General features: G+C 38.1%; 1 protein-coding gene across 8 annotated transcripts in view; it reads right to left on the bottom strand.

The window, feature by feature from the left end:
- The window catches only part of lpp (LIM domain containing preferred translocation partner in lipoma), a 140,588-nt gene that overhangs the window by 114,081 nt on the left and 10,353 nt on the right, over nt 1–16,154 (bottom strand). For 4 of the 8 annotated variants that reach the window (XM_061683396.1, XM_061683394.1, XM_061683397.1 and 1 more), the window contains exon 2: nt 2,969–3,015. The gene's annotated coding sequence lies outside the window, so the exon portion shown is untranslated. Of the gene's footprint in view, nt 1–2,968; nt 3,016–11,979; nt 13,025–16,154 lie in introns of those variants that run through there. The other 4 variants (XM_061683398.1, XM_061683399.1, XM_061683395.1 and 1 more) reach the window with 3 other exon arrangements.

Here is a 16,154-nt window from a genome sequence, read left to right as displayed (position 1 = left end):
AGACTCATTTCATTTTTTTTCATGACCCTGGAGCAGATTACTGTATTTCATTTGATCTATGACCATGCAACTGGTTAATTCCATTTCGATGATTTCCTGTGGGAGTTTTTTCCCTGTATACAGTGCAAAAAAATGATCATCACAGCATATCAAAGGTTGAAAAGTTAGTGAAGGCCAAAAAAAAGAGAAAGAGAAGAGATGCTGTGAATAATAGATGACAATGAAAAAATCATGCCCCTTAAATGTCACCAAACCCTCCAAAATATGACATAAAATATACATCACGTTGTACTACACCCACGACATGTATAAACAAATGTTATAAAGGAGAAACGTCATTTCAGTTGTGTCCTTTTTTCATATTGTGTTGTAGTACAATACATTAACACAAAGCGCACTGGTATGTTATTACTAGAAGGATAAGGAATCACTCTGGAAGCACCTGTTCAACGAGTAGCTGGCCATCTGTTCTTCAAAAAATATAAAAATATATATATAAAATAAACAGAGTAATGCTTGTATGCACATAAAAAACACAGTGTGTTTAATTTCCATGGAGTTGATAGGAGATTTCAAGGACAATTTGTTGTCTTTTAAAGCTCCTTTCTGCAACTAGCACCCTCAAATGTGGTAATGGTGACAGTATTAATCAGATGATTCTGATTATAATAACATTTTGAATGTTTCTTTTTTTTTTTTTTTTTTACTTTAAGAAAATAAAGGAGAACTCACTATCTCAACTTTTATTTTGGAGTGCTTTGGCAAAATGCTTTTTGGCCATTTCAGGCCCTATAGTGGCCTTTAGAGAAATCGGTTACAATTATTTTTTTTTTGGGCACTGGAACGGATTAATTGTGTTTACATTCATTCATTTAGACAAAAAGCAATCCATGAAACAGAAATCAAACAGGTTGCAGCTGTTAGCGCATATTAAGGCAGCATTAGGTACATTAATTAATCCTATTTAATAGTTATCTTTGAACGGCCGACAGGCTGTAGAGTATTGTGTTGTGTTGTCGCGTGTTGATAAGACTAATGGTGGCGCTCCAATTTATTGGAGAAGTAACATCCTTAGCGCCTGCGTCTTTATTTCAAAGAAAATATATCATGACGCTAAATCATTCAGTCCCAGGAAAGTTTTTGACAAGGCTGTTCACGAAGCAAACAAGGAAGCTATGTCGAAAGTACGGCTAAAGGAAAACACATGGTATATACTAGGTCGACGAAGCTAACAACATTAGCAGCAATGTATGATGATCATGCTTTATCGATGTCATTGAGAGAAGCCGCTGGCCCTTGCGCTGACGTCAGCTAATTCGATTAGCTACGTTTACCCTTGAACATGGTGCGGCAAAAACATGTTTGGTACAATTCCGCACATAAGATTGGGGTAAACTAATTTTGCTACCTACGTCAAGGAGATAAATGGGATTAAATAAAAACATTAGCAAACTTTTCGACGGGTGAAAAATAAAAGGAAATGAATAAGGATAGCCGCTACGGAAAAATGGATGGATGGATAAAATAACCACTTATTATGTTAAATGTTTTGTATTTAAAAAAAATTATAATCTGTGGATTAGAAAGCATGGAGACCTCCCCCTACGGAGACCTCCGCCATGGGGTAGCAACAACTGATATTGATATTGTCCAAGGGCTTTACTTTGTTTTAATAAACCTTAAGAAAGTGTTTCTGCAAGTTTTTCCCACTTTACTGTTTTTTTCCCATTTCACTTACCATCACGTATCATAGCTGATTTTCTTCTGAAATAAATATATTGTCAAATAATCGCTGTATCGTGTTATTATCGGTGCCAAAAATATCGTGACATTGTACAGTGAATATCTCAAGTTACCACACCAACAAGGATGGAGCCAATTGTTGTGACTTTTTTTTAGTTTGGACAAATTTCTTCCAATCTATAATCAATCATCGCATAAAGGCTGTATCACGATATTGGCAAAATAGTTGGCAAAATATTGGCAAAATATTGTGATGATAATAAATCGTGAGTTAGACGATCGTCGGTACTTTGTTCAATTAAACCGTTTCCCTGTTTCATCAACATAGATATTGTGATACATCCAGCTGAAATTGCAAAACAATCAAGTGATTATCGCGGAATCCCTCTGTCATGATACGACCGCTATGGTTGTCAAGACATTGTCTCGCGAAAAATGGGATTCCTACCCCGATTCACAACACAGAATGGAGCCAATCGGCACGACTTTTTTTTTATTATTTTTTTTTTTTTTTTTTTTAGTATTTTGGAAAGCTTTGTCCGTTACACTTCCGTAAAATATTGTAGCTCATTTTCTTCACTTGATCGCTGTAGCATATTATTATCGTTGGCAAAATATCGTAATTCCCACCCCAAATTACAACGCTGCCAAGAGTGGAGTCGATTGTCATGACCTTGTTTTTATTAACAAGTGTTTCTTCAAGTTTTCCCTCCGATTTAGTTACGTGGATACCATGACGCATCGTGACTCATTTTCTTAAGTATCAGGATACTACTGTATCCAACAGCATATTCTAATGGTTAATCCATTTATAAATTAAAAAAAGACATTCCTTTATAACTGCAGATTCTCAGTTATCCAGGTCCAAGACATTAACAAATGATGAAAAGAGGCAAATGGACACTTTACATTTGTTGAATTTATGTTTTTTCTTGTTTTCTGAAAACTTTCAAAAATGGCTTGGGCAATTATGTTATATGGCTAACAAAATGTTCAATATGCCCACAGCCTGTGAACAAATAAGACAGTGGGGAAGAGTGTTAAATTGTGCGGGTGAAAGACATCTCACCTTTGAACTTATTTTTCACATCTCCCTTTAAAATTTGAGCAAAGTTGGTTTTTATTACCTTTATTATTGCCCTAATAAGGTCTTTATTTTCAGATTCACCAAGAAAATTTCTAAATTGAGATTGTAATCAAAAGAAGGGGGAAAAAAAATACTCACCGAAACGTTTAACACAATGCAATGGCAGCTGTGACACAATGCGGCACCTGCAAGAAACAACACAATGCACACTCAATAACTAGCTGGGGAACAACGTAACATATAAAAAAAAATACATGTCGTTTGTTCGTGGGCGTTATCCAATCTCAGGTGGCGAAAGTTTGCCTTGCAGGTTCGACTCGGCACTTTTTCTTAGCCAAGTTAGTATTAAAGTGCAACGCAAACAAAGTTAAACAGCAACTTATGACTGCAGGGGATAAATTGGAAATGATAATTGTGAGTGAAATTTCTATTTCTGGCGTAGGGAATGTCCTACATTCTCTTTGGATGCAGGTAAAAGTGGGGGCGGCATGATTTCTTATTTATTTTTTTTGTATTTTCTTTTTGTCTCCAGGGTCCCCCAAAAAGATGCGCATTGCTCTCGCTGAGGAAGCCTTTTGTTCCCATAAATTGATGGTGTCAGCGTATACTATAGGGAACAACAGTAGCGGCTGTGGGATATAACACAGATGCTCCGGATGATGGGCGTCAGTCAACGTGACAGTTGTTGTTTTTTTTCTCTTCTTTTAAAATGGTAGAAGGAGGGAGGGAGGGTGGGTGGGTCTCCTTTTTTTCTGAACTTCTCAGCCGAGGAAAGCAAGGAAGGAAAAGGAATTGATACACCTACACTCCCCCCTTTTTCCCTTTAGGACGCCACGCATCATCTTCTTCTTCTTTGTACTCGCATCGTAATTACTGGTGGGCGCCAGTTTGGATGTGATCCAGGCCGCCTCCTTTGCTTTTTTGTTTTGTTTTTTGAAGGTATAATTTTATGACAAGCCAGACCTTTTCTCAACTTTTTGCTTGTTCGCGTGTTAGAGATCAAAACAGTGGTGTTTGCTTGTTTATTTTTCAAGGGGCGCAGCAAAAATAGAAACAAAAAAAGAAAAACTTTTCGTGCCCAATTTCGACGTGCCAATATCATATATATATATTTTTTGGTTAGGTTACTAAGGATACATTAATGACAGTGTCAGCTACTCCAGATACGAAACTACTAAAACCAATCACATTGGCATGTATTACCAAATTACGAAGTGATACGATTTATGTCAATTACGGTACAATATGTGTCACTCCAATTATGATGCATTACGACTCAAATTACAAAGAGTTACAGTTGACAAAGATCACAATACGATTGTCGCTATATGATACCACTGATACAATACAATAACATTCAGTCTAGTTAGGATATGATTCATTTCATTTACGACACGATTCACGCTATGATGCTATACGGTCCATACTGTACGTATACAGCTGATGCCGATATGAAGCGATTTACTCCATTTATAATGTGATAAATTATGCTACACTCAAATTACTCCAATTATAATATGATACAGTGCATACTGTATACAGCTACTCCCGATGTGATTCCTTCCAATTACAATATGATGCGGTGCGATATGCTATGACTCACTCCAATACAATAACAACGGGATATGATTCACCTCAATTAAATGTACTGTAGAACAATATAAGATATAATATGATTCACTTTAATGACAATGCTATGAACTAGATTCAATCCAATTCTTATGTGACACAATTCACCAAAATGATAAGATTCACTCCAATTACAATAAAATCTGATGTTGATGGTTTCAATGACGTTGCGATACAATTCACCTCAAATACATTGTGATACGATACACTTAACTTCAATTACGATGTGATAGAATTCACTTCGTTTACGGTATAAAACGATACTCTCAAATTATAGCGCTATACGCTTCACACAGATTAGGATAAAATTCATTCCAATTATGATGTGACAGGGTTAATTTCAGTTACAATCCGATACGATGACTCACTTTAATTTGATGTATAGGTTATACGATACGATAAGATACAATATGATTCAGGTATTAGTTACTCAAAATACAATACAATTCACTACAATTACAATGCAATTCGATATAATACACTGCAATCGTGCGATACAATATTATTCACCACAACTGCGATGTGATACCATGTGATATGACACAGTGCAGTACGATACGACTCGCTCCAATTCTAGTGCAGTGCAATATGTCCCTTCACTGACTTTGTATATCCAATATATATATATCCACTTACATCGCAGTCCTTTGCAGATCAAAATAAAGGTTTCATATACTTTCTCACGGGAAACCAGCCATTTGTGTCGTAACTGTTTTTTTGCTATTAACCAAAAATTCAAAAACTAATTTCACGTACGGTACAAGGTTTTTCATTGCTCATCCACATGTTATGTTCCAATTCATTTTTATTTATCAGTCAAGTATTGAAACAAGCAAGGCTATCATTTGTTCCGCTTGTGTATTGAAAGGCGATGATTGTCCAAGAGCCTTGAAGAACAATTCATTTTGAAGAGCAATGATCCTTCTCTCAAGCCTTTCTTCTTCTTCTATTTTTGTGAACTAGTGTAAATAAGATGTTTGTTGTTGTTGGTTTTTGGGGGGGGGAGGGTGGTTTGCTCCATCAGCCGGTGGACAAACCTGATTGGGTCCTAATGTTCTGATGGAAATGGTAGAGCAGAGCTAATGAAAAATACTGTTCATAGATCCATGAACATACCCTGCCATGAGCTTTTGTATATCCTCGTTGCAGCTAAAGCTCACTTTCACTTTCAATGACAAACTGAATAGAAAAGAGGAGTCCAAACATAAAACGCCTTGGCCTTTTATGTAAAACTATTAGAGGATGAAGAGAAGAACATTCACAGGAAGTTACTTCAAGTGAACACGTTCAAAGCAGTAAGACTCCAGTGTCAACTTTCAACTTTTTTTTTTTTTTTTACACGACTATTAACAGCCGTTGTGAGAATGCGAAGTGCAACTTGGTTTTGCATGACACCTTTGTCATTCATCAATAGAATGTTTTAATCTAGTTTTACTATATAGTATAGAGTGCATACTTTATCTTGACAGTTAAAAATGTTAACCCTAGCCCTAACGCAAAACCTTACCCAACTGAACACGTAACTCTAACCTATAACACCGGAATCTAGTCCAACTTGCTGTTAGTGTTTTTCCCTCATTTTAGCCCTAACTGGTAATTCTACCCTAACTTCTTAAGCAAATCCATCCCTAACCTGTAACCTTAACCTAACACCGAAGATAACACAAAACAGTAAATCCCTGACTCAACCGCTGGGTCCACTGTATTCATCAAGAACTCTGACGACAACGAAGATTTGATAAGAAAAGTCTCTCTCTAGTACAGTACTGTAAATAGCCAAACACAGTTCAGAAAACAGAAATCAACAATGGACAGCGTGTTTGTTTACATCTTCCTGCTCTGTAACACAAAAAGTTACTTGAAAGGGGTCAAAGGGATTTTCCAGATTAGGGCATACATCTAATGTATGGGATCTTTCTGCTATTAACATGTTCAGTGACCTGCCGCACACTTGTGATAGCATTAACAACACAGTGCTAAAGCTCTTAAACACACCACCAATAAATGGTTTCCATTCGGTTAAGCCGACTTTTTGTTTGTTTTGTTTTGGGCCTCTGCGGAATCTAATATAGGTTAATCAGAATTAAGCTACAAATGTAAACAAAAGAAACAAAACGAGATTGACAAGCGACTCTTCCATAATGGATGCCTTCACACTGCTCTAAAATGTTGGATACTGTTGTAGCAATAGACCTTTTCATAATGTATGGGATCTTTCTGCTATTAACGCGTTCAGTGACCTGCCGCACACTTGTGATCCCATTAACAACGCAGTGTTAAAGCTCTTAAACGCACCACCAATAAATGGTTTCCGTTCGGTTAAGACGACTTTTTGTTTGTTTTGTTTTGGGCCTCTGCGGAATCTAATATAGGTTAATCAGAATTAAGCTACAAATGCAAACAAAAGAAACAAATCGAGATTGACAAGCGACTCTTCCATAATGGATGCCTTCACACTGATCGAAAATGTTGGATACTGTTGTAGCAATAGACCTTTTCATAATGTTCGTGAACAATTGGCGCCGGGGTGAAGAACGCAAGTGATTACTGCTGACCTGAAATGAAAAGGATGACAAAAACATTTGTTTGGGGTTGCACAGCCAGATATTCCCCAAAGGTTCTAGTAGAACTTGTGGGTGAGGAGAATTGATTGCAAGATGTAGTAGCCACTTCTAAATGGACACTCAATTTTCTCTCAATGATCTATGTTTGAATTTCCACCATGTCTATTTTTGATTCAATTTACCAGTTGGTCTGTTTGCAAATTAGAAAATAATTGTAAAAACATATAATAAATAGTGGCTGGGGACCAGTTCACTATGTACCATGCCTCTCGGCCGAAGATAGCTGGGATCGGCTCCAGCACGCCCGCGACCCTAGTGAGGAGAAGCGGTACAGAAAATGGATGGATGGATAAAATAAAAGGTGGCCAACAGAAGTAGCAGTATAATTTTTTTTTTTACATTTAAAACAATATTTTTTCGAACTTTGTTTCAACTTTAAAGCGGATCCATTTGACCTTTTAACATTAACAGTCCTCAATTGTAAAAAATAGGGTAACTATTGAGAAAATAAAGAGCAAAACACAAACACAATTGTAAAAAATAGGGTAACTATTGAGAAAATAAAGAGCAAAACACAAAGTTAAATGAACCAAGGTCTGGTACATTTTGCAAAAAATGATGCAAAAATGATGTGGAAAAAATGCTGCAAAAACCCAAAGAACAAGCTGAAGCAGTTTAATCCAGAAGTGAGGTCTGGAGAAGTATGCAGGGGTCTCAAGCCGATGGCAACATTCCAAACTCGAGTTTTGAGGTTTATTTCTTTTAATACACTGCATTCACGCAATCAAACTTGTAAAGAAGGAAAATATTTTATTCATTGAATGACTTATAGGATAAAGAAACATTTTCCGGTGATAAATGTTTGCCTTACATCACACACGCCGGCTAACACGGGGACATAAAGCGGCGCACCTGCGTGATGTATGGACGCTGTGTGAAGACTTCAGTCCCGAGTGTAACATTGCCACAACACACACACACACACGCTCACACACGCACGCACGTGCACACACAGGGGCGGCCAAGCAAATGATTTGGGTCAGTAGGTAATTGCACTGCGGGACCACGGGGGACTTGTCGGCAATTAATCCCGCTGAAGACGAGCCATCTGAAATACAGCCGCTCGTCCCGATTGCCGCCGTATCAAAACGGTGAAGAATGTTGACACATTTTGACTCAGCGCAAAGTCAACGACAAGATTGCAATGTTGCGGGACAACAACAAACAAAAATACATTTAAAAAGAAAATGAATGTTTCATGTTCGCGGAAAATCATAACTTTCCGCTCAATATCCTACTAGCCTCAACTCTTGTAATAGGGTTAGGTTAGGGTTGAGGTTAAGGATTTGTGGTGGGTTTAGGAGTAGAGTTAAGGGTAAGGGTTACAGGTCAAGGATTATCTTTTGGGTAAATGTTAAAGTAAATGTTACGGATTAAGGAGTAGGGCCATGGTTAGGGTTAGGTTTGTGTTAGGTTTAGCGATTAGGAGAAGGGTAATAGTTATGGATTATAGTTTATGGGTAGGGGTATAGTTAAAAATTAGGTCTAAGGTTAGAGTTTAGGTTATTGCTGAGATTGCCGCAGACCGAGCAATGGGACCGAGCCCGACTGAACTGTCGTGTAGTGTGGGCTTCTGCAACTAGTTTTCATGAGTGGCTGACCATTTGCAACTAGTTTTACTGCGATTCAAAATTTTAATTGAAGGTTGAACGTCGCTACTTTGTCAGAGATGTAACCGCCTATCAAAAATCTGATGTATCACATGAGCTTTCACACCATAATTACGTTTCCAGGTATGAAGCGACATCCAGCCAGCCGCCGCACAAATACAGTATATGCAGTACAGTATACAGTATATGCAGTATATTTTTTTACATTGAATTATATTTATAATTTCATATGCATCTGTGGCTAAAAACAAAGCATGGAGAGTTTCTGTCACCAAAATGTATGAGTGAAGTCAATGAATGGTGCTTTAACTGCCAACAGCCTGTCAAATAACTACACGCTTTCCTTAATGTATATGTATGTGTGTGTGTGTGTGTGTGTGTGTGTGTGTGTGTGTGTGTGTGTGTGTGTGTGTGTGTGTGTGTGTGTGTGTATATATATATATATATATATATATATATATATATTGGTCAAATGACATACGTATGACGTACAGTACGTAGGACGGCATGGTGAAAAGGTCGACAGGACTTGGGAACAATTTTTACAAATGTTTGTAATTTTCCCTTCACAACCTTTGGAGGATATATTGTACTGCGAATATTCTTACAGCATCATCAACTTTTCTGGTGAAAATAGTTCCCTTTTTACCCTAAATGCCATACTTTCTACAGATATAATAGCAGATTATATTGTTATTTTTCCCCATATCCCACACATCCTTGCTGCTTATGTCATCCTTACATTTGTGTATTTTTGTTGTTATTCTAAATGGTGGTGTGTTTTGGCAACAGGCCGCTGCAGTCATTTGAGTGTCTTTAGAGGGTGGCATCTGAGAGTGTATCAGTCACACACAGCGCAAAGTGTGTCCCATTAGCCTGCAGCGGTCCGTCTGCCTAATCTCAGTTTAATCACTTAGTGGCATCCCATGCTGAACGAAAGGGGAGGAGGATGCAGGAAATGTCATTGCTGGCACAGCGCTAGCTCGGCTGTCCGGGACAGTTAGCTTCATGACGATGCAGTTCCTTGACTGGTTAAAAATGCTCATTGACAAGAAATGGAAATGTACACCAGAGGACTTGGCTGATATGAACAGCTTTCATTTTGACTCCAAACCTGAACTGGCACATGAAGAATTCATTCTTTCATTACAACTTTTTGTACTAAAAAAATGCAACAATTCAATTTTTCTCTGAAAAACTTAATTCTCAAAAAATACTATATTCTTGTAAGATTGTGATTTTGTTCTAATAATATGATTTATTTGTTATGAGTCTGACTTTTGACTTAAAAATATTAGGGATGTCCCGATCCAACTTTTTAACTTCCGATCCGATACCGATATTGCATCCTTGAGTTTTGGCAAATAGCGATATCGGTCCGATCCGATATCAGCAATAATCACACATACTTTACTGATTTTGTAGTATGGAATGTTAGAAAACGCTTGAGCAAGTGATATTACTGAAACACAGAAAAATAACCAGCAACAGTAGGTATGAGAATAACTGTCTCATTTACTCTTAACCAATTACTTTAAACATAGGAATGCACAACAACTGAATAAAATAAAAATATGAGAACATCCTGAAAAATAACTTCAATAAAACCAATAATGACAATAATATACATTTAAATTGCAACATAAACAAACAAAGGAACAAAACAGAGTCCAAAGGTAACGCTAGATTTAAGCCCCTAAGAGCGAGCGTTTATTAAATCAGCCCATCCAGCTCGAGGGGAGGAAAAAGAGTAAATCCAAAAATCCTTCAAAAGTGCTTAAAGCCTGAGAGGAATAAATGGAAATACGCCGTCACGATGGCACATGTAATCTCCAATCTGCACTTTAAAAGTGTCAACAGTAAATAGCTGTTTGGGAAGGGCTAGCATCGCTTAAAGATGACTTTAAGTGGGAAAAACAGAAAGTAATCAAAACCCTTAAAGTGGTTAATGACGTACAGATAATCTGTGTTTGAGCTGGGTCTGGATCAGCGGCGGTGTAATTGCTCCCGTTAATCACGTATTAATTTGTTGACTTGTTGGGATTTCTTTTCAGACGACTTGTGAGCATCTTGAAATTAAGGACGAGGAAAAGTAGAGGGTAAAAGTAGAGTGAGGCCAGATTAAGTTTCCATATGATGTACCGCGACGGTCAGTGCATTTTTAAACTAGCAGCCAAATTATTGTAATTTAAAAAACTACTTTAGTTACGCTAAAAATTGAGATTCATGTAACAATTTCAAGAGAACCCTGTTATTTAGCCGCATTCCGAATGAAAAAACATGGAAGTTAATACATAACAGCCTATCAGAGCAAATCTCAAATGACAAAGGATGTTGTGACGACATCTTTACCAATTTCTGTCCACACTTTCAAAACACAAAGACAAATGAAGCATTTTTGTTATCCTTTTCAGTGAAAAAGGCGCCTTTTAGAATGTAAACTCGTTGGCCTGGATGGAAAATTCAAAAACATTTCAAACCAGCTATACACGTATGGCAGGTAAAAATTCATTTGAACTAAAAGGGTATGATACCACTAGTGTAGACAGCCGTTAACAAGCTTTAAAATGTATCCTCCATTAAAAACAGGCTCTATGTAATGTGACACTGTACCTCTGTAGGAACCAAATAACAACGTTGAAAAAGTAGTTAATAAGCGCTAAATTAGCTTCAAAGGTACGCGTCAATGCAATTTTCACAGACAATTGTTTTCTGACTTGAAATGGAATAGGCAACTGTTTTCTAAAAGTTTCTATAAACCGTCACTGTCGTGTGAACAAATGCCCAAAACAACGGGTTTATTCTGTTTTCTTTTAAAAACAAAACCCTGTGGAATGCAAAATTGTTGGCCTGGAGCCACAACTAGACGGGTATGATAGCTGCAGGTACACGGGCGCTTAATCCGCTTCAGAGGCTCTGTGATAACACGGTAGCCCCTCGTGCCAAACCGACAAGCTAAGGACGCCTCTCGGCCCTCGCAGCCAAGTCCAAGTCATTTAGCGCCATAACACCCCCCCCATCCCCCCAACTCCCTCTTCCACATTCTCCACCAGGCTACCCGACATTTGAAGTGTGAACATGGGAGCTGAAAAGAAAGGAGGAAGAAGGAAGGTCAGCACTCTTAAAGCTACAGTTGCTATTATCAGTCTTCAAAGGCCTCAGGGACAGCCAGAAAACTACCGAAATGAGTTTGTTGCTATGGTCTCTCAGCAACCATTTAAGCCTTAACACACACCAGACTGCTGCTATTTCAGATGCAATTAATCAATAAAAAGAAGATACTCACAGTTTCTTTGGATCAGGGAAGCGTAACAGGAAAGCGAATGTCAGACAAACTTGTGTGCAGCCCAAGTGACTCACATCCCTTCTCTGCCGATCATCACGAGGAGGTAAACATTTCCAAATATGGAGAAAATATGAAGTCAGCAATGGAGGGGCAATGTCGCTTTTGGTTCGCTTTTACTGGGAATATCAAGAGAGGCAGTACTGCAGCGCATACCTTTGGAATCATAATATTTGAGCAATTACGGGCCCCTTGCACTTTTTTTTTTTTTTTTTTTTTTTTTTTTTTTTAAATGGTGAATCCAAAAACATGCATCAAGATTTGGCCCATCTTTTCTAGTGTGTCTTCGTCAAGAGTGCAACCCGTGGAATTGTCCGAAAATGGTTGCCTCAAACCAAAATGTGTATGTGTTCACTGTGATGGTTAAAATGCAGAGAACGAATTTCGTGTGCATGCATGCATGTTCATGACAATAAAAGGTGATTCTTCTTCTTCTAAATGGCAAGCTTCTTGTTCAATTCTGGGCATGGGTCCTTGAGACTTTTTCGTGCGTCCTGTTATGATAGACGTGTTTTGTGATGACGAGCGAAAGAGAATTTGGAGACGAATTTTTGTCTAACTTTCGAGCCCTGGCATGCCGTCATGCTTTACCCACATTTGGTGTAGGTTAAAAAAATAATAATAAAAAGAATGTCTGAAATGTGCTCATTTATCTAAGAAATGTTTGTTCGAAATCCAGATTGTAAACATTTTTGGTAGTCACATGGGTAAGTTAAACGAATTCGATAGCAAGTAAAACAACAAAGTGATTCCTAGTGTTTTCATAACAGGGCAGCCGTTTGTCCCCCAGTAACTCCAATTGATGTTTAATGAAAGACTCGTCCTAGAAAAATGCTTCTTCACAAAGTGTTTATCCCACTTACGAATTGACTTGCAATAATTATAGCAAATACCGCCTGTCCGCCACTGCCTCCTCCACTAACCCCCCGATGGCTCTTTTTCACAGAGAAAATTAATATCCAAGAAACTTGTAATCTGCTCTTGCGTAACAGGAACTTGTGGCCTTTATTGCTGAATGTTGCAGGATACATCATGTGTTTGCTAAATGCGTGTTTGCCCCCATGCAGCACAAATCTTCGCTAGCAGAAGTGGGTTTGTATCGCGGTAAGTAGAAACACAAACATGTAGAAAGTTGAATCTACTACAAGGAATTTGACTGGAAAGTCGATTCGCCTTTGGAAGGAGTATCACAAGCCTTTTTAAAACTCCATGATCCACCTTCTCCTTCCCTATGTCTCAGTTGTGTATCAACAACACTGGTATGGAATGGTGGTACGGCGTGACCTGGCAGTTTTCCGCCTTTCCAGGTAATAGCAGAAGCCCACTTTTACACTGCCTATAGAAATTGCCATTTTTCAGCACTTTTTCCGTATCACTGTTCTGTGTAAAAAGTACCGATGTGGAATGGGGGTACTAAATTGATGGCTATTTTCTGCCTTTCCAGGTAGCATCAGAAGTATCACAAAAATCATACAGAACCAGTCTTGTGTTACTTTTGACTTCATGTAACTATACTAACCACAAGCAGTTAGCAGTAGCTAAAGGGAGCTAACACTACACTAGGGCGGCATGTATATTAACCACAGGCAGTTAGCATTAGTTAAAGGGAGCTAATACACAAACCACCTGCAGTTAGCATTAGTTAAAGGGAGCTAATGCAGGCAAACTGCGGCTAACACACCAACCACATGCAGTTAGAACTAACGAAATGGAGCTAATGCTAGCTAAAAAATTAAAATAAAAAAAGACCTAAAAACCCTAAAAAGCTAACACACTAACCACGGGCAGCAAGCAATGGCTAAAGGGAGCTAATGCGAGCTAGAAGAAAACGCCTTACAAAACTAGAGCGAACGCACACTGAAGCTACAGGCAGTTAGCGCCACTTAAAAGGAGCTAAGCCGGATTTAAAAAAATAAATAATAAATAAAATAAAATTTAAAAAACACCTAACAGCTAACAAGTGAATAAAAAGGTTATTTTCCCTTGCAGATAAATAAAATATCAAGCATTTTCACAGACATTTTCAGGGTCAGGTACTTAAGCCCAAAAAAAAAAAATTTTTTTTAATAAATAAATTTAAAAAAAACATTCAGTCGGCATTGAGGGGCACATTTCACCATTCAAAAAAATTGTGCATGGTTTGAAAACATGTTTATCACAGTGGAGAATGAATTGTCACAATGCTGTGGAGCAGGTTTAAAAGCAGTCAGCTCACTGATGATCGACGCGTGTATACGGTACTTTGACAGGAAGTGACAGGACTATTTGCAAATGATCAACTACGGGCTGTACAATTAATAGAATTTTAATCATCATCGTGATTTTGGTTGCCACGATTACATTTTTACATTTAAAATGCGGACACTACTGCATATGAAAAGTGCTTTACCCACCAGGGGGCAAATGTATGGTTAAGGCTTCATTAAAGTTAAGAGCCAGCACCTAGGTCAGTGGCCAACTTCAAAATAAAAGCTTAAAATGGCATTGATGTCCAATGTAGTAATATATGAAGCTATTAGTTTGAAGTTGGCCTTTTCAGCATGTTAAAATATCACACACAAAATAAAGTAATGAAAAAAATAGATTGGCACAAAACTGTGACCAATATCAATATTTAGCTCAACTTAAGACCTATCTTGCATTTAATAGTAGAATTCAATTTGGGTATTAAAGATAATTATAATGATTGGGAGAGGGGCATTAAAATATATCATGTACTTAACATGTGACTTTTGGCCAGGATGCTGCAATGATAGTTGCCCTCTGCTTTTTGGGTGTGTTTAAGAAACGTTGTTCCAGTAGCCACGTAATATTTTCAGTACATACATTTACTTCCCTTCTTACCTGTGCCTGTGTGGTCTGAGTCACAGGAAATGCATGGATGAGAGACAAGAAGAAAGTGGAGGGGAAGGCCAATGCAAGAGCTTATGTGCGCTGCAGATCAGCGAGGGGCACAATCTCTCAGGGATCAAATAAATACCCGTCAGATCTCAAAACACTTTTGGGGGAATTTTTTTTCCCATTTCTATAATAGTGATGAATACTTTTTTTTTTTTAAAGGCTCCATGGAAAAGGGCATTTTTCACATTGTCGACCTGTCAGTTTCTCGCTTCTACAGGTAGGTATCAGAAGCCCCTTTCACGCCACCTGTAAAAGTATCTAATTTTCCACACTTTTGAACAACACGTGCACGAAATGAAGGGTACTAAGTTGACAACGCATTTTTGCATTTAATTTTCATTTCATTGTATCGATGTTCCAACTTGCACAAAAACCTTTCCCGCACTTTTCATCCCTTCAGTCTCACTTTTCTTTTTTGGCAAAGTTGACCTAGCAATTTTCCTGCCTTTGGAGGTAGTATGAGCGATTGTGAGTATGGTGCTCCCATGACGTCATAAATAACTTCAACTCTGAAGTCATTAATGATAAAACACTGGCTCGTTACGCCCTCTTACCGGGTTTCACACGGCCACTTTGAAGCAGTGAAGACATGTTGATTGATAGCAGTTCACATAGCCCTTGTGAAATTAAGAACTCACAAGGGTCACTGAGTGCACACTTTAGCATTGTTGGCGCGCCACTTTAGCATTGTTGGCGCACCCTGCCTCACTTGCATACGTGGTGTGTTGCGACATATCCATCGTGTGGGTGTTTATTTGTATTGTTAGCGTTCCAAACCAACACCACCAGAACAGCCAGGGCACTCTAAACTTTAGGAGCTCGACATCAAAGTACTTTGCTCAAAAACATTGTAGCATCCAGCCCATAAAAACATGATGACAAAAGAACCACTAAACAGAATAGGGTTATAAAATGAAGCAAGTATATAGATGTTAAATATTATGTAAATACGCTACATTTGAGCTCTGTAGAATATTAAATATGATGTGAATATGGTAAAATATTAAACATAAATATTTGAATATAAATACATTACAGGTACAAAGATTAACTACAATGTAGGGCTGCACAATCAAATTTTAATCGTGATCATGATTTTGGCTGCCGCGATCAAATTAGCCTGATCGTCAGCGCTTTTTACATTTACAATGCGGGCCCTGCTGCATATGAAGCACTTTCTCAATCTAGTCAGCCAACCACCAGGGGTCGAATGTTCA

Source organism: Phycodurus eques, chromosome 8 (genome assembly GCF_024500275.1).
Source record: "Phycodurus eques isolate BA_2022a chromosome 8, UOR_Pequ_1.1, whole genome shotgun sequence".
Taxonomy (NCBI): Eukaryota; Metazoa; Chordata; class Actinopteri; order Syngnathiformes; family Syngnathidae; genus Phycodurus; species Phycodurus eques.
This window is presented reverse-complemented; position numbering and strand designations above follow the sequence as displayed.